Genomic DNA, 24,609 nt, shown 5'->3' with positions numbered 1-24,609 from the left:
AAGTGATCTCTCCGTTTCTCTTGTGCTGTGGCTCCATGTCACTCTCGCACCTTGGATCACTCTTCTTTTGCTACCTCCAAATAATTCCCTCCATTCCATGTCTTTGTGTCTCTTTCTTTCTCTCTCTTTCTTCCCCTCCCCCTTCTTCATCTTTCTTTTTCTTCTTCTATAACAGCAACACGTTCATTGCAACAAATGAAACCACTGTTGCTGTCAGTGCTGAGATTCACGCAGAGGCCATTAGGCTTGTAACACACCGAGCCTTGTGTACACAACCGTCACAGGTGCTTGGAAACAGGGTCCAAGATGGCAGCCATGTGAGCCATACACATCCTCAGATGCCAAGATGGCAGCAAGACCCTCTTCAAGCGCACACCGTCTCCGAGTCTCCGTTGTCGTCGGTGCTTAATGAACCGATTTCTACCTGGGAAACAGGTGTGTTCACGCCGAAGCCAATGTGTGACATGTGGTAGGTGGTAGAAATCAAAATCCGAGGATCCACGTCGGGCTCTGTTGCTCTAACTGCGGTGACTGGAGCCAAAATGGCTCCAGGTGGAGTAACAATAACTTGAACCAAGATCGCACCCAGTTTAGCATGTCTGGCTTCAAGTAATGAGCCGCTGGTCTTAATGAGAACGACTCAGACAGTCTGGACATGGTCTGTTTTTGATGAAATTGGATCTCAACACATATTACAGTCTCTGGGACAGATGGGGAAGAAATTAGGAAGAGTTACTGGGGAAAAGAGGATAAATGCAAAAAAAAAAAAAAAAGCACAACCACCTGGAAGAGAGATAAACCAAAAGCCAAATATATTTGTCATATGCCTACTCAGTACTAGTCAAGCTGTAGAAGACTTCCTTTAGCTGCTCAACTGAGACCAGGTCTGATTTCCGTTAAACAATATAGACAAATTCCGTTAAACGATAGACAAAACGTAATACGTACAATAGTTTGCAGATCTCATTTGCTAGGTACTACCTAGTTACTGATTATGAATGACTACTGGTTATCTGTGGAATATGCATCAAACACCAAGCTTAGACGAAAGATGATACAGTTTTCAGGGTGAAAGCATCATTGAACGCCACTTATTTTTAAACAGAGGTTATCTAAGCTTAAAGGGTAAGTACCTATTATGCAAAAAAAAAAAAAATTCATTTGTAGGATGAGTCTCCAAAAAAAAAAAAAAACATTTCCTACATTTTTTTGGGCCTCAAGTTTAAACAAGCCAATTAGATTTCCCCCCTTTGTGACCTCATATAAAAAGAGCCCCTCCTCCAATGTGAGTGGAGCAGCTGAGGCTGAGACAACAATTGGCCCAATGCTGGTTTTTGGCCCAACTTTAATCGTTCACTCATCCATCGGGTCAAAGCTCTGGTTCTTACGATCTTTATACAGTGTATTCGTACCGAGTCGAATTTTGGTGCACTGTTTTGGATATTTGTTTTGACTTTTCTGAATCCTCCAAGATGTTTTTCCAACCTTTTGGAGACTTCTGAAGGAAGCATACATTAATCGTTATTGATACTGTTGAAGAAATGGGTTTCTGGCTTAGCAACTTTTACATGTTAATACAGGTACACCAGGTTTAAAAATGACACACCAAAGGAACAACACTAAACACTATGCATTCTTAAAGCAAATCACTCAGTCATATGCAATAGCTTGTTTATCCTGATCAGGGCATCAATAGGCCTGGCATTTATCTTGAGAACACAAAGCAAGGTGGGACCTTGGCCCCTATCATTCACAGCATAGCCCAACCACCAATCGGCAGATTTTTAAATAGTAGCAGGAATCTGGATAACCTAGAGGAAACCCACAGCCGAGAATTGAAGCTCAAGATCTTTCCAAAGAGCCTGGAGCTGTGAGACAGCTTTAGAAAATCATCAAGGCATTATGATTGCTGGTCTTGAGAATGTCCTAAAGCTTTCACAGGATTTCACCCTGATCTGTTCTTCCTCTTCTTTTACAGTATCTCTATGTATTTCTCTCCCTCACCTCGCATCAGTGTAACAGAGCTCAAAGACAAATACTGATTGGACTCCTGTCCTGGTAGCACTGAAGTTCACATATTGACCTTAATATCAATTATTGGTACACGTCGTTCATTTCATCTCACCTCCTCTTCAGCTAGCGTCTAGAAATTGCTTAGCCATAAGCCGTGGCAAATTTTTCACCACTTTGAGCAGAAATCCATGCCGATTACGAGGCCAATCGATGGCCTGAGTCTCCAGCTCAGCGGCGCTGCTAAGCCCATCAATGATCAACGCAGGGAAGGAGCAGGGGAATGGACCGGAACGGGGGAATGAGAAAGAGACAGAGAGAATAAACGAGAGGTAGCTCGATTTCCCCTCCTTCGCCAGCATCAGTAGTGAGCTGCAGTCAGCCTAAAACCTTGTGTGTGAGGGGGTTCTGGTGCAATCAGTTGTCGGAGAATGTGAGAGGTAATGTCCTCAATCATTGATGGAGTGTGGAGAAAGCTGTGATTTGCAGAAGGCAACAGGCAGGATTACAACGTGCAAAAGGGTAAGAGAGGAAAAACATGACGTGGACTCGTCCTGACTAGACAAACATCTGCTGCAGAGGCAGTAAGATGTAGGGAGAGAAGAAAGATTAAGAGATGCAGCATAGAGGTTCCTCCATCTCCTACTGCCTGAGTGCGAGTGACACGCTTTGGCTGAGTCTTCAAAGGGAAGACAAATTAAACTACTGATTTTGTTCAGATCACAGAACAAATACGTTTGAGTCCCAGACGGTTGTCTAAGAAGAATGAAGAACCATTAATTTATTAGATTTTTCCATAACTTGGGACTACCCCAAGGAGCTCAGGGCACAACGCAGGTGAAACCCTGGATGGGGTCCCAAGGCATTGCAGGACGCAAGTACACACACAAACACACCTATTCATACAATTCTGGAAAAGTGGAAACACGAATCAAGGCATGTCTTTGGACTGTGGAGGAAAACTCAGTCTTTTAAAAAAAGAGTACCTACAGAGAACATGCACAAAGGTGGGAGTCAAGATTTGAAGCCCCAATCCTGGAGGTATGAGGCAGCAATGCTGACCTCCAAGCCATCATGCCTTCTGATGGAGCTTCGTGTTCAATCCAGTCAGACAGACGCCCAGAGTTAACAGACTTATATCACATCATACTTTGTGTTTTCAACATATTTCCATTTCATTCCGTTCTGATGGATTTCATGTCATTTCTATTCCGCTCTTTTTTCCAGGCTTTGTTTGCAAAAGTCAGCAAAGAACACGCGAGCGCTGAGAAGGAAACTACCACACAGACAGGTCGCGGATGCCAGCGCTCAATATGTGAACGACATTTTGTTTTCCTCAGAGCACATGATGTATATTTGTCAGTCACGCACGCTTTCAGTTCAAATAAGAGACCGTATGATGAAGTGAGTTCGTCGCTGTGACAGAAATGCTTGCATTAAACAATCCCTTGCCTATTGATGACATTTTTCTGGCTTTTAGGAAGCAAAAGAAAATGATTCCCGACTTATATTCTTTTTTTTTCTTTTTAAGTAAGTTCTTTTTTCTTGATGGCACTGTGATGCAGCTGTGCCTGAATTTACGCCAACGCCATGCCACCACAGTGACGATGGCCATCATCCTCACTAGACATATAGTCCTGAGCCCGCCTCATCAAGCGTTTCTGTCTATCTTTCTTACTCCATCTCTATCTCTCTCTCTCTCTTTCTGTCTTTTTCCCTCCCTCATCCTTCATGCCATGAATACCGATGTGCTTTAAAAAGCCAAGACATCATTATTCCCCCTTCCCCCTCTCCAGCCCTTTCTCTCTCTCCCTCTCTCTCTCCATCCATCCATCCATCCATCCATCCATTTGCCTCTCTCCATCAGGGTCTGTAGGCAGCTTTAACTAAATTTACGCTCATCTCGGCACGGAGGCAAACACACAACGCACCTCTCCTATTCAAAAAGTGATTAGCCCCAGGAATGTGCTGGATTAATTCAGAAACCTGCATACCAGCACACAGGGAGGCTTTTTGAATGGAGAGAAATACACACTCTCTCTCTTTCTCTCTCTCTCTCACCTCCTTCATTATTTTGCCGATTGAATATCTCTGCCGACCGACCAAGATCTGCCCATGCCTCTGCGAGATAATGAAACAATTACAACCGTGCGCCGGCATATCCTGGCGTTAACTAAACTGTCATCTAACTAAATGCGTTTTATGTTTGCTGTGGGTTATTAAGCATCGCTGTAACATGGCCATAATTTATGCATTGGATATTTGACAAGTGTGAAGAATAAACTCGGTTTTTATTTCCACCGGAGCCCTCTCCGTGCAAGAGTATTCCTCCTTTTTGAGGCTCAAATCCCTCGCTTCATCCCTCCTGCTCCTTCTAGCAGCGGATCTCTGGGGCGTCTCGTCCTCCATTATTTACTTCTGTCTCGCTCTGTCTCTAATTTTCTTCAGTTTGTCTCAAACTGTGATTAGAAGGAGGAGTAAAGTCGGGAGCGTGTCACGAAGCTACTGATAAAGCCTTGTTAGTTGTCTGGATTGGGTCACACCACTGGAATTCCGACTAATCACAGACAGATCCTGTGCGTGTGTGTGTGTGTGTGTGTGTGTGTTTGTGTGTAGGAGGAATGGGAATCACCAGGGACCTCACGATACACCATAATCACGATACCTAGTTGTATTGCGATCCTGTTAATATCACAATTTTTAGTTCTGATTATTTTACAATTCTAAACAAACTTCACAACTAATTTGCTGTGCTGTGTGAATAGTTTAGACAGCACCACCTGTAGGATTATAAAGGAACAGCAACATTTTATCACCTAAAAAACAAGCATGTATAAATGTTTAAAAAATATATTAAATTATTAAAAACTAAATAATAAATTAACTTTATAGTCAGTGTAGCAAATAGATGAATTGCCTCACAAAAGGATCACAATATGTAACTGAATATTTTCCCCCTCCTATTTCTAGTGTATAGTGATTTATTAAATAAACAGAGTTGCTATTAGACATACTGTATTATATCTCGTAAACATTGATATTACCAAAAATGATAACTGTATTATTGCGTTATTGTAAAAAAAAAATTAAGCTGCGCAAAATATTAATGAATATTCTAAGAAGTACACAGTGCATTTCTGTTCCTAAATGGTGCTCTGTGCTAATACAGATGTCTTGTACTCGATGATGTGGAACACCCAGCTGAAGTTAACTCATTAAGAGGATATAGTTAAGGCTTATATTACCTCAAACGCTTCTCTTTATTAAACCACATGAACGCCAGAGAAGTCTCTTTTATCTCATGTTGCTAGAAGTGGCATTAGGGATTGGCAGCGTTGTTGGCCCAGGGCTCGTTTCCCATTCAGCTGGTCCAGGCATCTTTCTCTAAGAGTCTGTGCCAGAGCCTAGCCAGACCACAACTTGTCCCCTAAGTAAACAAGTAAGCCCTCACGTCAGACATTAGTAAACAAACCCGGCCGTTACAAAGCGAACGGGTTTGGCTAACGCGTCTGCATTTCTGAGACTTTTTAAAAGCATGCTGCTTTAATTGCAGCTTCAGATTCGAGTAATGCAGAGATCAGAGATCTGATTCACTTCCATTAAAATGCCTAAGCTTGAAGCGGGAACGTCTTTTGGTTTCAACACGAGGGCAAAGGTTAAGGACTCGGGACGGCCTGAAATTCCATTAAGGAGACTCACGTCGTCTGATGTCACACCGGAGCTAGTTTTAAAAGCTTTAGGCGTCTTTTTTCGATGTTGTGTGTGTGTGTGTGTGGAGATACAAAAGGAAAACTTTTTTTATCACAGCTTTTTTGCTGTGCTTTTGAGAGAAATGGAAAGGCATAGTGATGAGTGTGTGATTTGTTTAAACTTTTTAAACTTTTTATGATGTCAGAAGATTCAGACGCTATTATGATCACAATGTACAGTCCGATCCGTAACCCTGAGCCTTAACCATTTGAGTCACCACTCACTACCTTCCTTATCAGCATCCTTTTTTTTTTTTTTAACACAGGTGCTACAGGTGAGCAGACATCTCATCATTTACAGCTCACAGTCATTTTAACTTTAAGGATTTCCATTCCAAGCTCCTTCTGTACCCGGGGTAGACCAGGTTAGTCATGCGCCAGTTAAAATGACGGTCCTGATAGAAACAAAAAAATCATAAAAAATCTCTATGTGATAAAGTCTTCAGTGCGAGCGAACGACAACAAAGAGCTGCAAAACTCCGGCAGACGGCACGTACAGTAGCGATGCACAGTTCACGGACACGTTTGTGAGTTACGTGTAATATTTCATCATTGTAAGATTTGTTACTACTTTCGTTCTTTCTGCTGTTCAGGGCTCACGTCTGATCCAGGAACTCGCGCGGTACACCCTATGTTGGGTTTCTAATGACAGGCTGGAGATGACGAGGTGATGGGCGAAACCTTTCAGACAGTGAGAATGAATGTGTGTGTGTGTGTGTGTGTGTGTGTGTTTATGTGAGAGAGAAATAGAGAGAGAAGAGAGGGAACCACTGCAGGTTTTCGGAACAGCTGGTGGAGTGAAAGCAAACTGCAACCGCCATGCTGGGTACAGACAGAGAGCCTCCCCAGGCAGAATAGAACCACCCCCACCCCAACATACACACGCGCTCACACTCACACACACACACACACACACACACACGCTGCCACAATCACTGCAATTCACCTGCTGCCAAGAGCGACAAATCTGCCACACAGGAGGAGAAAGAAGCAACACCATAGCCACACACCAGGACCATATCTCCACAATATCATCACACACACACACACACACACACACAAAAACAAACGCACAAGCGGTACTCCTGATGTGGGTGAGAAAGGAGATAGGTGTACTGTTGGCATAGTGAGCCAATAGACTATCCAATGACACATTCCAAACTCTTTCCATCACACACACACACACACACACACACACACACACACTCACACACTCACACACTTATGCATTCTAATGAACTAAGAATAACATCTCCATAGCTGGTGTGTAATAGTAGGTGAATACACACACACACACACACACACGCACACACACAGTTTAATTGAGTCCCCCTTAAAGTCTCCCTCTCTTAATCTCAACCCCCCCCCCAACCCTCCACCCCCAAAAGAAAAAAACAGAGGGAGAAAAGAAAAAAAAGGGAGAGCTGCCATTGAAGAAAAAGACACAGCCTACTCACCCTCTCTCTCTCTCTCTTTCTCTCTCTCTCTCCCTCTTTCTCACTCTCTCTCACACTCTCTCTCTCTCTCTTTCTGCGAGACTGCAGCTTCTCCTCCTCTTTCTCTCGCTTGGCTCCCTTTCTTTTCGGGCCCCCTCTCACACGCAGAGCCGACACAAAAACGTGAACGGGACCGTTCGGGTTTTCATCGTTTGTCTCCTCAGCTATTTCTCCCCGAGCTTTTGTCCCCCTCCCCTTTGTCCACGCCGGCCCGGAGGAGAAGGAGCAGAAGTAGAAGAAGTAGAAGGAAAAAAAGTGCACACACACATCCACACAAAGGGCTTCTCTTCCCTGCAATCCTCGGTCCCCTTCAGCATCTAGACGCTAGGACAACATCAAAGCAACTTGGGGGGAACACTTGAGGGGCCTATTGTCTCCGGTCTGATCTGTTTTTCTTGCCGCCGTCCCCCCCTGTCGTTCCGCCTTCACTTGGTACAGTCCAGGCATTCACGCCAAGTAGCTTTCACACATGCAGGGGGAGGCTTGTCTCAGGCAATTGCTGACAAGCTACAAACAAGGCGGCCACCCCCCTTCTTCTCCCCAGCACACATATACGCACACACACACACACACACACACGTACGCGCACACACTCTCACTCTCTTACTCTATCTCTCGCTCTCTCTCATGGACATATGTACACACACACACACACTTTCTTAAGTGCATGAAGACACTCGTTCAAACCACCATTCAGCTCTTTGCTTTCTCTGTGTGAGATCCTTAAAGTCTGATGTGTTAACACACACACACACACACTTCTACTGGGGCTTTGGGGTCACCACTGCTCTCACTTTCTCCTTGCTCTTCTTCTCCTTCTCTCTCTCTCGCAGTTTTCTCAGAGAGGGAGAGAAAAAAAAACAGAAGACGAGGGGGGCGGGAGGAAAAGTGAGAACAGGAGGGGGTTGGGTGGGACGGGATCCATCCTCTCATCTGGGTTTTCCAGTGTAAGCCTGGAGAAACAGAGCGGCAGAGAGAGGGAAAAAAGAGAAAAAGAGGGGGTGGACTGGAGGCTGAGAGACAGTAAGAGAGAGAAAGAGAGAGAGAGAAAAGGGGGGAGGTGTGGATTTAGGAACAATGAGCCACAGACCCCGATATGAGGGATGGAAGTGGAACGTCTGGCCTAACTTTTAGGTTCTGATGCGCTGGTTTAACCTCAACACAGTCGTAAGATCTGATATCAAGCGTCTTCGCTTCTCCAGTTCATCATTAGACACGCCACTACTGACAGATATGTGAGAATGGTTAAAGAGGAAAAGAGTGAGAAAGAGAAGCAGGAGCGAGAGATGACAGCCGAGAGGTGGAGGCTGATGTGTGACAGTCAGACGAAGCAGCGAGCAGATGTTCCAAACAGATTTTTACCTTCCCACAAGCGAGTTTCACTCAGTGTTTTGTCTAGGATTTGGTCAAAGGTCGACCGGAAGAGTTTGGTTCAATTGCGGGGAAATTTTTCAGATCGAAAATGTCCAGCATCATCTGTCAAGATAAAATATGTAGAATATTCCATGTGACTTATTACACCAGAAATGAAGAGACATGACCTGTCAACAACACAAGAAAAAAGTTGAGAAAGCTCAAAATATTAAGGGGATATGGTTGTGATAGAGTTTTCTCAACTTAACATCAGTCACACTGCAAAAAAATGATAAATCTTAGAAAGTGAAAGGATTGAATTTAGTCAGATTTATCGTTAATTTCTTATTATAAAATTACAACTTTATTAATTTTTTTTTTAGGTTTCTCCAGATTAAAGAATATAAGTGAAATAATCTTTAATCTGGAGAAACCTATCTATAATTTCTTAAAAATAATAAATAATGTTGTTTAGAACAAGAAATCTTTCACTTGCAATTTTAGTAGCATTTGACTAGAAATAATCTTAATAGCCTTGTATTCGTTTTGTTGTAATCCTATTTTAAGAAATTATAAATAGGTTTGATTTCACTTGCTAAGATGCTAATATTTTTCTGCAGTGTTTAACTTAAAATCAAAGTCGCATTACATCAAAGTTTATTGGATCCAATCACATTCAACACAAATTTAAGATAATGTTGCTAGTTTCTAGAAATGCATTTCTTAAAGCAAAATTATTCGGGTAATAGATCAAGATATTATTCACTTGCAATTTCAGTAACATTCGACTAGAAAAAAGCATAATAACTTTATATTTGGTTGTAAACTTATATAGGTTTGGCTAGAATCAAGAGTATTTCAAGTGCGAAGATATCATTTTTTGGCGTGTGTTGAAAGTAGCAAAACATTTACGCCTAGAAATATATTAAAACTAAAAATAGACATAAAAATCTTAATTTGTTGTAATCTTATATTAAAGGGTTTTAGATCAATTTGTCTGGATTTGGAATGCTTTCATTTAAGATATCACATTTTGCAGTGCATTAATTTAACTTACTGTTTATAGTTGAAAAGCTAGTTATTAATTGATCTGCTAGAATAGCTTTGTTAACATCCCCTAACTTCTCATTTAGGGCTTGTACTCTTTTAGTTCTTTAACACATAAGGCGGCACAGAAGTCTGGATGCATACCTAAAAATGTATTTCAAGCTATTAATTAGCGCTCGTGCTCAAATTCTCAGCGTCTGACTTACATTTACATTTAGGCATTTGGCAGACGCTCTTATCCAGAGCGACTCACAAAAAGACTTTATGGCACTTGTTGATACACTGAAGTTTTAATGTATCAGAACTGATGTTGTTCCACGTAGACATGATTTCCCTTTTCTAGCTGACATCAGATGAGCCCCAAAAAAAAGCCAAGTGGCATTAGGTCTACAATCTCCTTATTAGTTTGAAAGCCATTGTGAGTCTGAAATAAAAACATCCATCCATTGTCTCCAGTGCTTATCCTCTGTAAGGTCATGGGGGACCTGGAGCCTTTCACAGGGATCCAAGGGCATGAGGCGGGGTACACCCTGAATGGGACGCCAACTCATCGCAGAGCACAAGCACACACTCGCAATCCTGATTGTACACACTACTGTACATGTCTTTGGACTGGGGAATCAAACCACAGAATGTATAAGAACTGAACAAATTCCCTGTGACATCACCCACAGGTTTTCTGAAGAGCAGTTTTAAAGCTTAACTGTGGGAGCTCTGGTCGCGGCCATCTTGGCAGAAGCTGATTCTACCTAAATGGGAAAATGGACGGAGCATTTGCATTTTCCAAAGCTAGCTTAAATTTAGCTTAGCTAAAATGCTAAGGTGGCCATATTAATATGCTAACATTACTTGCATTTGATTAAATCACACTCTTAATTATGAATAATTTTATGGCCCAATGTAACTTAAACTGATGAGTTACATAAAATTAACCGCCATACAGTCATGAATGGAAAATCTAGTTATGGACACCAAAACCGGTTTTCGTACCAGGCTGTAAACTTTTATTTCTGTTGTGAAGTTGAACATTATGACATGGGGCTCTTTTTTGTATTGACTCACTTTTGGAGCCAGCTAGTGGTCCTAGTGGTCATTAGTGGAACTGCAAGTTTTTCCACTTCCATGTGGGCCTTATTTTTGTCAGAACCGGAGATGGCCATCTGGAGGAAACCCACCAAGCACAGGGAGAACATGCAAACTCCTGCACTAAAAACAATAGATATTAAATGCCTATGGGTCTAGATTTTTCACTGGGTCTAAAAACATTATTGTAATTGACTCTTGGTATTTCTTGCACCTTCAGGATCTGGGTTCGATTACTGCATCGGTACTGCGTGCATGGAGTTTGCATGTTCTTCCTGTGCTTGGTGGGTTTCCTCTAAATACACCGGTTTTCTCCCACAGTTCAAAAACATGCAGATTAAGGTAATTGGCGTTCCCAAATTGCCCGTAGTGTCTAAATGACAAACAGGAGTCAAGCCCTTAAGTAATTGCCACAGAAATGGCAAATATATCTCCTGGGTGAACGGACCACAATGCCAAAATATAGTAGGTAGGTAATTACAGTATTACACAGTAATAAACGTGATTGACCATGCTAAAATGCCCCTAGAATGATTGAGTGTGTGTGTGTGTGTGTGTGTGTGTGTGGTGCAGTATGATGGATGTCCCATCCGGAGTGTGTTCCCATCTCATGCCCAGTGTTTCTGGCGTAGGTTCTGAAGCCGTGACCCGAAGCAAGATAAAGTGCATCAAACAGCAATAAATATTCTTAAAACTATTCAGATGTAAAGCTGGAAGTCAAGACAGAAAAGTCAGTTGAACTTCAGCAAGTGAAAAATATTACTGCAGATTGATAAAATAGTGCGCTTGACAAGCTTGGCGGGAAGAAATCGATAGCTTTCTGCGGCCATATTGCCATAATGTGAAGGAGAGAAGAGGCCCTGTGAGGAAAGAGTTAACATTTCATCGCCTGTAATGTAGGAGAGGTGGGGGAGGAGGGGGAGGAGGAGGAGGAGGAAGAGAAGGCGGGGCCAGTGTGTCCAGCCTCTCCATTGAGAATTGGTGGCAGTGCGATGCCTGGGATAAATGAGGTAAAGGGTTTAAACGTCTAATTATATATATATATATATATATATATATATATATATATATATATATATATATATATATATATATATATATATAAAAAAAACAGAACTGTAAAGAGAAACATAGGGGTAAAAAAAAAAACAGGAACAGGAATATATTAATACACTATCACACTCTATGTTACAGCATATGATGTGGTTATAGTTCCTGTGCAGAGAAACGACGCTGTCCTTCAAGGGAACACACAGCCCCGATTATACACTTGCACGACTCCATAATTCATTTAGGTGTCACAAACAACACAGTGTTTAACATGATGAATTTGTGACACAGCCTGTGGTAGGAGGAGTTTCTGTAAACACTCCACTCACTCCTAGACTGAGCTATTTAAAGACACCAGCGAAGCTTCATTTAACGAAGCCTGCAATTTCAGTGCTCTCAGCCTCCCTCAGTAGCCGTCTAATCTACCAATCAATAGTGTGTGTACGTGTGTGTGTGTGTGTGTGTGTGTGTGTGTGTGTGTGTGTGTGTGTGTGTTGGGCTTTCTCTTCAGTCAATAACAGATGCAACCAGACGGTTGTCTAATCGACAGAGCTCAGTCTGTGTCCTGTTCCAGGGAAATTTTAAGGCTGTATTCATCACCCAGTTAAAGTGGCACAAATCTGGTTCTTCTGACATCAGTTCGCGATGAGCTGCGTGAGCATAGAAATCTTTTCAGGCTTTGTTTGAGACCCTTGAGTCCTGGCAGTTCACATAGGAGTTTAAGGCTGCTTTCACACCAGGGACTCAGGCACAGATCCGAGTACACTTGGCCCCAACAGCTGCTTTCACACTATGCACGATTGTTTCGTAACATGCTCGAGAACGATTGCCCTCCCCCCTTCCCTTTCCTCTGTTGGCCAGATTGTACATTAAGAGAAATATTCAGTACGCTTGACTATTTACACTCTCTGATACAAGAGTATGCACCTAGTTGGTTTAAGAGATACAAGAAGAGAACAAGGAAGTTATACTTTGAGCCGTGCTTCATCAGACATCACACTCTCATGTGCATTCATATTCTAATAGCTATGGTCATGTAGTGCAGGTTATGAGCCCGGCACATGTTGCGTGCGTGCTAAGATATTGGAGACAATGGTCCACTTCCATGTTTAAGTACAGTTAGCATTTATATCTCATTAAAGCCATGCCCGAGTACACCACAATGTGCGTGGGACCGCCTTTCCAAGTGCACTTTGTATGCTTTGGTACGCTGGTCCATGCCCAGGCACAATGGAGCGCTCATATTATGCAAACTGGTATGTTTTAGTAGTGTGAAAAAGGTGATCTTCGGCATGACATCAGGTGTAAAAGCTAACTATATAAAAACACAGATGTGCCACCTTCTTTGATCTCATCTCCCTGAACTGCATGGCCATAGCAGATAAAATAGGAAAGTGAGAGAAAGGTTTGTTCACAATGTTGTCTTCAAAAAAGATCAACCTTATTGTAGTGTTTTTCTTCTTCTTTTTCTTTACGTTTATTGGTGGATTGCAAACCAACTAGGGAGGGATAAATGGAGCAGTCATGACTCCACAAGACCTCTGGGGGGCGCTGTGGTGTCTGCCACGGGGATGTTAATGGTTGATCCTTTGGGTGCTGTGGGTTGTTGTTTGATGGATAGTGTTACCAAGTGTACAGTGTGTACCCAAAGTACCCCAGCCCTAGAGTGACCCAGACATGAACTTTACTTATTTTATATTAAGCTGTCATGTGTATGATAAATAGATACAGAGACACGAGCACACTTAATGAGGGATTGAAACATGTGTTGGATACACGTGCTACACGTGCACCTGCAGTCGTGCACACATGTCTAAGTAAGAATATAGACAAATAACCCAAAGACACACGATCAGTTTTAAGAATACTGAGTTTAAAAAGAAGTAGAGACAACATAAAATAGCATGTCCATCTACATAATGACAAACAAGGAGATACATGAAAAAATTCGATATAAAAAATACAAAGTATAAGGCCCAACATAAAAGTACAAAAAGCATAGGGTAAGCATGAATAGCGAAATAAAATGCATAAGAAATCACATATCAAACATCAACCTTCTCTAAACCAGAACAACACCCACAGGAAGATCAGCAAGAGGGACAAAAGCAGAAATGCCGCGGTTCAGAATTGCTGCAGGTGCTGGAGGAAAATCCGTTTGGGTACCAAACTCTTGTTAGTTTGTGTACTAATGGACACTTCAAAATCGGTCTGAGTGGCAACACTTACATGACAAACAGGCCTTAGAACAGAAGGAGCTGGAGTGCCAGACTCTGTCCGTACAGGCCTAAAGGCATGAGGAGAAGGGCTGTTTACCTCCAGACGAAATCTCTTGAAGGACCAGGATTGGAGTCATCCTTCCTGCAATACGTAAGCCCTCTTCTGTAGAAATTGCATCAATTGCACAGGCGCTGATACTCGGTCAATGGCAGGTTCAGTAGAGTTATAATCTGTACTGTCCATGCTATCCGAGCTGTCCAGAGGGATGCAATGAGCACTTGACCAAGTACAATCAGCTATAAGATTAAAATAAAATACCTAAGTACAACAAATTGGGAAAACAGGACAAGGAACTGAAATAGTGCGAAAGAGATGGTCTGTCTCTTGAGAACTGTTAAAAAAAAATAATAATAAAAAAACAGGAAAAAACAGGAATGTATAGTAAAAATATGCACTTCCCTGTTTTTTTTTTTATTTTTTTTTATAAACTAAGCAAAACAAGTATAAAGATAACGGAAAGTAATTTGCAATAAAAATGAATTATAATGGGAAAAAATATAATCACTTGTTACAGATGATGTAGGGAGTCGGATGACGAGGTATATGACGAAACATAATTTTGGTAGAAAAAACCTAAACATAATGGGAGAATTTATTGGAAAAAGTTAAATTATAATGGGTTAAAAACTTTAGTAAGGAATGGAAAAAAGAAGTACAGAGTAGGGGACAAGGTGTGCATCCCTCGCCTTGAAAACTGTATATAATGAGCCTGCATGCAACTGTCAGACAGTCTGCTCTTGATGATGCTTGGATTTACGATCTAAGCATTGCAAGTGCGGCTCACTTGGGTTTTATTGCTGCAATAAATCCTGCTTACTTCATCCAGATCTGCACAGAGTCCTGAGTCGTTCTTTGGTTCTTTTGACTAGAGATACAGCTTTTGTTTAATGTTTTATAATTAGATAACATTAACAAGTGGAAGACTAAAAATCTCCCACAGGATCAACAATTGATCAATCTTGACCCCTTGGCCCCATACACAGCAAGCTGGACATGTTCTGATGCCTTTCTTACCATTTCATACCATTTATCATTAATTTTTTTCAGCAATTTGTGCTACTTTGTGATGCTTTCTGTGGGTTTGGACCAGACAGGCATATGTGAGCCTTAGGTGCCTATGATCCTACCAGTTTACTGGCATATATACCAATCAGCCATAACACCTGCCTAATAATGAGTAGGTCCCCCTTTTGCCCCATAACCATAAGTGATGGACTGTGTGTTCTGGCACCTTTCTATCAAAACCAGCATTAACCTTTTCTTTAATTTGAGGTACAATAGGTCTTCCATTGGATTAGACTACATGCGTCAGCCTTCGCTCCCCATGTGCATCAGTGAGTCTTGCCACCTGTGATCCTGTCACCAGTTTGCTGGTTCCTCCTTTGGTTCACTTTTGGTAGGTCCTGACCACTGCAGACCAGGAGCATCCCACAAGGACTGCAGTTTTAAAGTTGCTCTGGCCCAGTTCTCTGGCTATCACAATCTGGCCCTTGTCTAAGTCCCTCAAATCCTTACACTTGTCCATTTTTCTGCTGCCAACACGTCAACTTCAGGAAGAAAAAAGGTTTACTTGCTGCAAAATATATGCCACCCACTTCCAGCTGCCATTGGAATGAGGAGATGTTGACAATGTAGCCAGTGTGAAAAGGGCCAAATTGTGGTGTCTAGATACCTGGGTAGAGCAAATGCAAAACTGCAGCTCTTGTGAGATGTTCCTGGTCTGCAATGGTCAGGACAAACCAAAAGTGATCCAATGAAGGAAAACCGGTGAACTGGCAACGGGGTCATGAGTGGCCAAGGCTCACCCATGCACATGAAGTGAAGGCTGACGTGTATAGTCAGATCCAATAGAAGGGCTACTGTAGCTTAAGTTAAGTAAAGGTTAATGCTGATTCCAATAGAAAGATTTCAGAACTCACAGATCATTACCTTTTGGTGGCAAAAGGGGGACCTACTTAATATGAGGCGGGTGGTCATAATGTTATGGCCGATCAGTGTAATTAATAATCAATTTTATTCACTTTACCTGATGGTAGTGTTAATGGCTGATCAGTGTATGTCAACCACAGTGTGAATGAATAAATCAGATTTGGTCAGCATTAATGTAAAATCCAGACTCTTAGTCTAAAACCCACATTAAATAGATAAATCAGATATATCCTGCTTTCCAGATGTGGTACAAGATTGAATACATGTCCAATGCAACAGTAACGAGAATATGCTGATCCCAATTAATGTGTCAGATTTTTATTACACTTCATGCTGCATGGAAACTATAAACAAATGTCAACAGTATATCTTGTGCCTGCTATCTTAAAAATATGATTACTGAAACAACACAGTCTGTGTGTTTGTCTAATATCAGTCATAGTCCCTGCAGTTATCAGGCTAGGGGGTGGTGGTGGTAGTGAGCCATGCATAGTGGACCGTATGTTGTGCTTGGAAAATGCACTCAGGAAAGACACCTTTTAGGACTGTTTAGGACTGAAATTTCCACAAACAGTTTTTATACGCGTCTCCAAAAAGAGAAGTGGACTTTTCCTATTATACTGAACTTCCAGCCTCCTTAAACACTGTATGACCATAAAGCAATTCCTGCTATATCTACCTGATATCACCTGAATGAGGATGGGTTCCCTGTTGAGTCTGGTTCCTCTCAAGGTTTCTTCCGATTACCATCTCATTGCCACTGCTACCCTCGACTTGCTCATCAGAGACAATCTGATAAATATAATTCATGCATATTTCCTCCAAATTTTTGGACTTATGTCCATTATTTTTTATTTTGTAAAACTGCTTTGTGGCAATGACCATTGTTAGCCTTATATAAATAGCACTTTATAAATAAAATTGGATTGAACTGATATCTTTACTTGTTTTTGGTCACAAGTTCAAATGCCTTTGTAGATATACAGGATATTGGCTTTTTTTTTTTTTGATCAAAGCAGAGATACATCATAAGACTGAGAGGCTCTCACTAGCCATCTTCATCAAGTGGCTTCTCTATGTTTAGCCAAGATAGAGATGGAAGACTACAAGCCATTGAAGCCTGAATGATGTGCTCATGTGGTTTTATCAGTTTGCCATCGACTTGGCCAAACTCTTCAGCACAAATCTTCAGACATTGAGATTTAAACTAAATCATGGTAGTTGTAGCTCAATGGGTTGCCACCAGCTGCCATTGTTAGGTCCTTGATCAAGGCCCCTGAACCTGTCTGCTCCAGAGACGTTGTATCACAGCTGACCCTAAGCTCTGACACCATCTTCCTAAGCTGGGATATGCACTGTGCATTAATGTATATGTGACAAAAAAAGGCTTAATGTAACTTAAATTCTAGCGTTTCCATTCATAGAGGCCATTAATCTTAGTTTAGATCTTCTGTAATGTCGGATATTATGAATGGCAAGTGAGACATTTAAGAAAACTGTACAGTAATATACTTGAGTAATCTGCAAAGTGTTATCCAAATATATGCTTCTGTTTTTTAGTACTGATAACAGACTCTTGAGTTTCTCTCTGTTGTCAACCATGATAAGATAAATATAGTTGTACATTTCCTTCTTTTCCTTTATTAAAATGCTGTTCCTGGCCTCATTTATCTCTTCATGGCTCATGGCTTTCCTTGGCTTTCCTTGGCAGTATCTCTGTCTCTAATGACAACCAGGTCCAGGGGTCCATTACTTTGATAAGATCTCCAGTAGAAGGACCTAGGGTGCCCCAAACAGTCTTTGAGGGTAAATTGGTTTTAGGAAGCAAGTATTTGTGAAACAGTCCTCCTGTATTGTATGTGTCATTGCTTGCTTAAATACTCATGCAATGTTTTGTACAACTTCTGTTATTGTCCATCCAAAGAGGAATAATATTCAGCATCACAAAACAGATGACCGAAACAGAAACGAAAAGATTGCACGGACAAATATGGATTATGTACTGTTGCGAAATCATTTATACATCTTCATTAAGTAATGGAATGACACCAAACGTACTGGCATTTCAGATGCTTATAATAATAATTATTATTATAGCTGCAGGAATCAATTCTGGTCTCTGGAATGGTTGGACTGGTTTTTGACTTGCTTATTGGACTTTTATTTGTACATTAGGTTTTGTGTTTGGACTTGTCTTGCTCTTGGACATTTTTGTCTTTGTCTTTTCACACATATGATATTTAATAAGAATTAATTCCTTCTTTTGGGAAACAATGCACAATGCATGAATGAAGCCAAGTCGTTGAACTCACGCTTGGCCAAAGAAAAGGTTTGATGTTTTTCTGTCTCAATTGTGACTCAGTCCTGAGTTGACCTCAACTCTGCAAAACTTGGACTTGATTCGAGCTTGGTCCTAGCCTTTCTTTAAGTCCTGGTCTTAGCCTTTCTTGGTCTTGACAATTATGGTCCTATTAATGAAGTATGGATATTGTTGCTGTAGGATGAAACAGATATTAGATAGAAACACACTGTTCCTGGTAAAGTACAAAATGGGATAATAACCGGAATAATGTTTGACCTTAGCATCAAGTCAGAATTTTCCTCCATGCGCAGTGCAGGAGTCAAGATGGAGCTACAGTATGATATATCAATCCTTCCCTAGTCGACACACACACACACACACCAGTACACACCTCACTTTTTTCTGGTAACATTACCGGTGTAGACAAAAATAGTCTACAGGAAGTGGAGGCGAAAATGTGTTCCATTGTATCTTCGTTACGGCAACTGAGACCTCGTCCCTGTTTACACAGACGTGAGGACATCGTACCAGGCTTCATCTATTCTGTCTTTGGATGTAACCCTAGTACAGTCCACATCAAATAACTGAATCTCTTTATTCTTAATAGGTTCATCAAAATCTGCTTCACCACTGGGCATTTCGAATTCTCCAATCTGACTTCTAGACAGAGTTTGCCAGCAGGGTCACATTTTTGTGCCGGTTTACCGTCCCTGGAAGATGCAAAGGAGCATTTTAATGTTTTGTAGACAATGCCGATGTCTCTAGTGTTTTCAGTAGTAAAATGAAGAGGAGTTTTTAAACACTGAGCTCCACCATGTGGTCACTTCAGGTGGGCGTCTTCTTTCAAGGAGAAAGAGCCAGTTTTATATTCACCGGTTAGTTTCATGGGTTAAGTCAAGTGGGTTAATACTTATTTACTGTATATAAAAGCCTAATAAATACATTAATGTTGACATAATAGCCCATAAGCAGGACTTTAACATAACAAAATATATAACATTTTTCTTTAGTTTTCTTTATTCTTTAAATTATTAGTCATTCTTGTAGGTTTTTATTAGGAATTGTGCTTTATTTTCAGTGGTCCCTTTACTGCTACTTCCCTCTTCTGACTCCTTAATTGTTTTCCACTTCTATTCATGTAATACAGTATAATAAACCCTTAAACCTCAAGCAGCACAGATCTGTCCCGGCAGCACAGCATAGGTCATTGATGCCTTGCCACTTTTAACGGGGAAGCTTCAGACATCGATCTGTGTGTTGGACTTTAAATATGTCAGATAGAACAAAAGAAATCAGTACTTTTATAACAGGTCAATTTTAACCACTAAAGGAATACGTGAATGACGTTGCAAGAATCATAGAAACAGACAAAAACAACCAGAAAAATGCATAATCATGTGAGTCCGAAGCGATGTACCCATCATGCACTGTGCCCATTGTACAAGCCTCTGTTTGTTCAATGGGCAAAATGCATGTACAAGACAGGGTTATTATCTGGGGTTGCTTCAGTTGTTCAGGTCAAGACTTAGCAATGTTATGTGGCAATAAAATAAGGTCAGCAATTCTTAATCCATAGGGTTTAATATGATGTTGGTCCACTCTATGCAAGTATAACAGCTTCAACTCTTCTAGGAAGGCTTTTCACAAGGTCTAGGAGTGTGTTTATGGGAATTTTTGACCATTCGGGATGTTGGATGAGAAGGCCTGGCTTGCAGTTTCTGCTCTAATTCATCCCTAAGGTGTTCTATCGGGTTGAGGTCAGGACTCTGTGCAGGCCAGTCAAGTTCATCACCAAACTCGCACATCCATGTCTTTATCATGTCGTTCCTGAGCTGCCAGTGATCCAGACTCCCTCTGCCCTCCGGACCTGTCTGACCCATCCTGGTGCCCCGCTTCTGGTTGGTGATCTCGTCACATGGATGCTCCGTGTGTCTCATTGGGATGTGTCTCGTGTCTGGGAATGATTCTCTCTACCTAGAAGATGGTTCTGGCCTCGACTGGTGTTGGCAGCTGTTTCTCTGAGGACTTGACTGTTCGATAGTTCAGGACTGGAACTTCCTACAAGTCTACCTGAGTTTTCAATAATTACTTAGACTCCATATTAACATTAACTGTTATGCTGAACTGCCTGCCAAATAACACACAGTATGAATGCAGATCAATTCCTGCTCTTTGTTTCACCCAGATGAGGATGGGTTCCCTGTTAAGTCTGGTTCCTCTCAATGTTTCTTTCTACTACCATCTCGTTTTTCCTTGTCACTGTCACCCTCGGCTTGCTCATCAAGGACTATCTGACCATTTTGATTTATACACATTCACATTCCATACAAACTTAAATAATTCTTTTGATTGTGTAAAGCTGCTTTGGGACAATGCCAATTGTTAAAAGCACTATACAAATAGTTTGCATTGTGCACTAGTGCGCAGTCATGTTGGAAAAGAAAGGAGCCATCCCCAAACTGTTCCAACAAAGTTGGGAGCGTGTAATTGTCCAAAATGCATCCGATGCTTTGCATTGCACATGGTGATATAAGGCTTGGATGCAGCTGCTCGGCCATGGAAACCCAATCCATGATGCTCTCTACGCACTATTCTTGAGATAATCTGAAGGCCACATGAAGTTTGGAGGTCTGTATTTATTGACTCTGTAGAAAGTCATTGATCTCTGTGCACTATGTGTCTCAGCATCTACTGACCACGCTCTGTGATTTTACGTGGCCTAACACTTCGTGGCTGAGTTGCTGTCGATCCCAATCACTTCCAGTTAGTTATAATACCACTAACAGGTGACTGTGGAATATTAAGTAGGGAGGAATTTCACGACTGGACTTGCACAGGTGACATCACGGTGAAATTCACTGAGCTCCTGAGAGCGATTCATTTTTTTTACAAGTGGTCTGCATGTCTAGGTGCTTGATTTTATACACTTGTAACCATGGAAGTGATCGGAACAATATGGCAATATTGGCAATATAATGAATGATACATGCCTGAAATGCATATAAAATTTTACACAAAGCCCCAGGTAGTACCAGTATTATCCACTAGGCTGCAGTGTATGATGATGAGGTACACAAATAAGGTTCATAAATAAATGTTGTATTAAAAATGTCAGTATACCCAGATAACATATTTTTCATTAGAAAGTAAAAGTAGGAAGTGAATCAGCGGTGGCATGGTGGTGTAATGGTTAGCACTGTCGCCTTGCAAATATTACCATTTTCACATTGGTTAATAGTTTCCTATATTACCCACAATGCAATTTAATGCAAAGACTGAATTCTTTGCATTGAATTAGTGGTTAGCACTGTCCAGGTCAATGCACAGATGGATAAAGCTTAAAGAAGAGAAAACCAGCACTGAAGATAAACCACACAACTGGTGACTATCCACTGCATCCAGGAATGCTCGGTAAAACTGGGGTCGATTGGGTTCGACAATACTTATGATGGACTATGTTCAGGAGCACCATTGAAAAGAGGAAGAGAAAAATTTAAACAACCTATGACAGTTATTAAAAATGATGCAGTCTTATGCATTACATTCAGAACAGCCCTTAGACATTAGGATGCATTAATTATATTTTTTCCCCCAAAAAACAAAAATGGCAGAAAATGTTTTTGAGCCATGCACATTTTGCTATTTACTTTCTGTCTTTCTCATCAACTTAGAATCTCCAAAGAATCATTAGCTGCAGTTATTTTTACTTGCTTGTAACTCCTAAACATTTACGCCAGTACTTAAGAATGCCCTGTGAAATGCTGCATCGCTGCCAAATCAGAGTCATATGTATCACTTTAGTCTCCCCACAGCCACCTATTAATATCCATGTTCTTTGTTTTTTGACACCGAGGGCAGGTGAGAAAGCCTCAGGGATCTGCTGATGTAAACTGATGCTAAGGTCAAATGTTGACTTTTAGTTTAGACTTGTGTGGCTTGTATGGTGGTGATGGTGGTGATGGTGGTAATGGTGAGCGTCTTGAAGTTATATGGCCAACAGATGAGACTATGGCAGATAAAACTACGCAGGATGGGTAGATCGTCCCTATGAGATAATGAGATCCACAATGACCTGATTTGTATGTGTAAAGTTGGTGATCAGTAATCATTGTGCCCCTCTAAAAAATTTGTTTCCTTTTTTTGAAATGGGATTTGGTTCAAGTGAATTAAGTCAGTCCTATGTATTACTGGTGAGGTTCGAAGATGGATACAGTATGATAACGCTGTGAAAAACATTTTTAATATTCCTGTTAAACCAGCTAAATTTAATCAGCCTGGTCAAGGAAGTGGATGTACTCACCTGTCAATCATAAAGCTCCACATCTAGAAGTAGTATTTCAGAGATCCATCCTGTAGAACGCGCGTGTGTGTGTACGCGCGTGCATTTATACCTTGGAAGGTGGTTATGGATTTAATACTAAAGGAATGAGCTGTTACTATTTAAATTTAAAAGCCTCCACTAAAATTACTAATTGCACATTTAATAGGGTGAACATAGAGAGAGCGGGAAACTGATCAAGTACTTTCTAATCTTATTTCCCATTGTATGCCTCAAATAAGCCAATTGTAAGATTTTAAGATTATTTCGAGATCTTACTGTTATTAAGCTTTACGCTTTCTTAATCTATTGCCAGAATGCTTAGAGTTATAAAAAGAAATTATCAAAAGAACAAGAAACTTTAATGCTTAAAAAGTAAAATATGTATTGAAACAGGTTTAGTACAGTATTCTTGTGTATGTTATATATTGTAAATGTTTATTAAGAAAACGTCGATAGATTTCACTAGATTTGAGATATTCTTACTTATGCCATGTTAAAAAGAAACATTACAACAACATCAATGCTACTTATTACAATAAAATATAGATTTTTTTTTAGTAGATGTCTTAGGTGAATGTATATAAATGTAAAAGCAGGTGTAAAAAAAAGATGTGTTTTAGACAGGTGTAACAAAGCTGCAAGCTAAGAAAAAAACAGACGTGTAGAATAGTTTTATCAATTTACAAATTTGGAAAGTAAATTAACTTTTGCCTGCAAAATCAGAATTGCCATCAATTCTTCTAGGTACACTTGCACACAGTTTTTGAAGGAACTCGGTAGGTTAGGTTGTTTCAAACATTCCTAAACGTCTGTGGACAGAATCTTCTGTGGATGTAAGCTGCTTCAAATCCTTCTGTCTCTCATGTAATCCCAGACAGACTCAATGAGGTGGAGATCAGGGCTCTTAGGAAGACATCTGGTACAATCGGATCACCTCTTTTTGCCCTGTCTCCCTGCCACTCTAGACCTAGGACTGATGAAAGACAATGATGACTCAGCTCATAAAGAGGAGGTAGACCATCTAGCTGCATGATGCGCTGGCAACAACCTGCTGCTCAACACCGAGAAGACCAAGGAGCTCATAGTAGACTTCAGGAAGGTAAAAGGTGAAACACATACTCTGGTATGGGAACTGCTCTGTGTTGGACCGGAAAGCACTGCTGAGGGTGGTGAAAACTGCCCAATGCATTATAGAAGCACACATGATCACAAAAGACTTCTCTCACCTTTCTTATAGGCTCTTTTCCCTCCTGCCTTCTGGGAGGCATTACAGGAGCATCCAGACCAAGACAAGCAGGTTCAGGAACAGCCTTTTCCCCACAGCTGATTCTTTGCTGAACTCTGCCTTCACCTAATCACATGCACATTGAACTGAATACATTACTCTGTCTAACCATATTGTATAGTCCTTCTCTGTGTATTACAGTGGAGTCTTGGATTACGAGCATGATTCGTTCCGGAAGCGGGCTCATATTTCAAAACACTCGTAAACCAAATTTAATTTTCCCATTAAAATAATGGAAACTCAAATTATTTGTTCCACAGCCCTAAAAATAAATACATAAAAATAATTAATACAAAATATAAAGTAAAAATAAAACAAATTAACCTGCATTTTACTTTAAAAAAAGTAAAAATAAATCCTGACAGATAAGTGTTTCCGTTTATGCATGCAGGCGCTGTGTGTGTGTAATGTGCGTGCACACACACATTAACGGAGAGACTGTTTTATCTAAAAAAATCACAAGAACCATAGCTAGTTACACTCGCGTAAGTGCATATTAACGGAATCACTGCTGTAAAAAATAAATAAATAAAATGAACCTGCACTTTACCTTTAAAAAGAATCGCAACAGAGCAGAGTTTCTGTGTAAAGCAGAGAGTGTGCGTCTGTATGTGTGTGGGAAGCCGAGAGGGGGTGGGAGGGGGGTTGTAAAGGCGAGTGTATGTGACAGGCTAATACAGAGAGGGAGAGAAAAAATGGATCTT

The 24,609-nt window shown here is 40.9% G+C and overlaps 1 protein-coding gene across 2 annotated transcripts in view; it reads right to left on the bottom strand.

Moving 5' to 3' along the window:
• The window catches only part of bcl9 (BCL9 transcription coactivator), a 115,310-nt gene extending 107,688 nt beyond the window's left edge, over positions 1 to 7,622 (bottom strand). For both annotated transcript variants that reach the window (XM_053476855.1, XM_053476856.1), the window contains exon 1: positions 7,217 to 7,622. The gene's annotated coding sequence lies outside the window, so the exon portion shown is untranslated. The remainder of the gene's footprint in view (positions 1 to 7,216) is intronic.
• Positions 7,623 to 24,609: the final 16,987 nt, after the last annotated feature.

Source organism: Clarias gariepinus, chromosome 18 (assembly GCF_024256425.1).
Source record: "Clarias gariepinus isolate MV-2021 ecotype Netherlands chromosome 18, CGAR_prim_01v2, whole genome shotgun sequence".
Lineage (NCBI taxonomy): Eukaryota > Metazoa > Chordata > Actinopteri > Siluriformes > Clariidae > Clarias > Clarias gariepinus.
The sequence above is the reverse complement of the archived record's forward strand: the minus strand, read 5'-3'. Positions and strand labels throughout refer to the sequence as shown.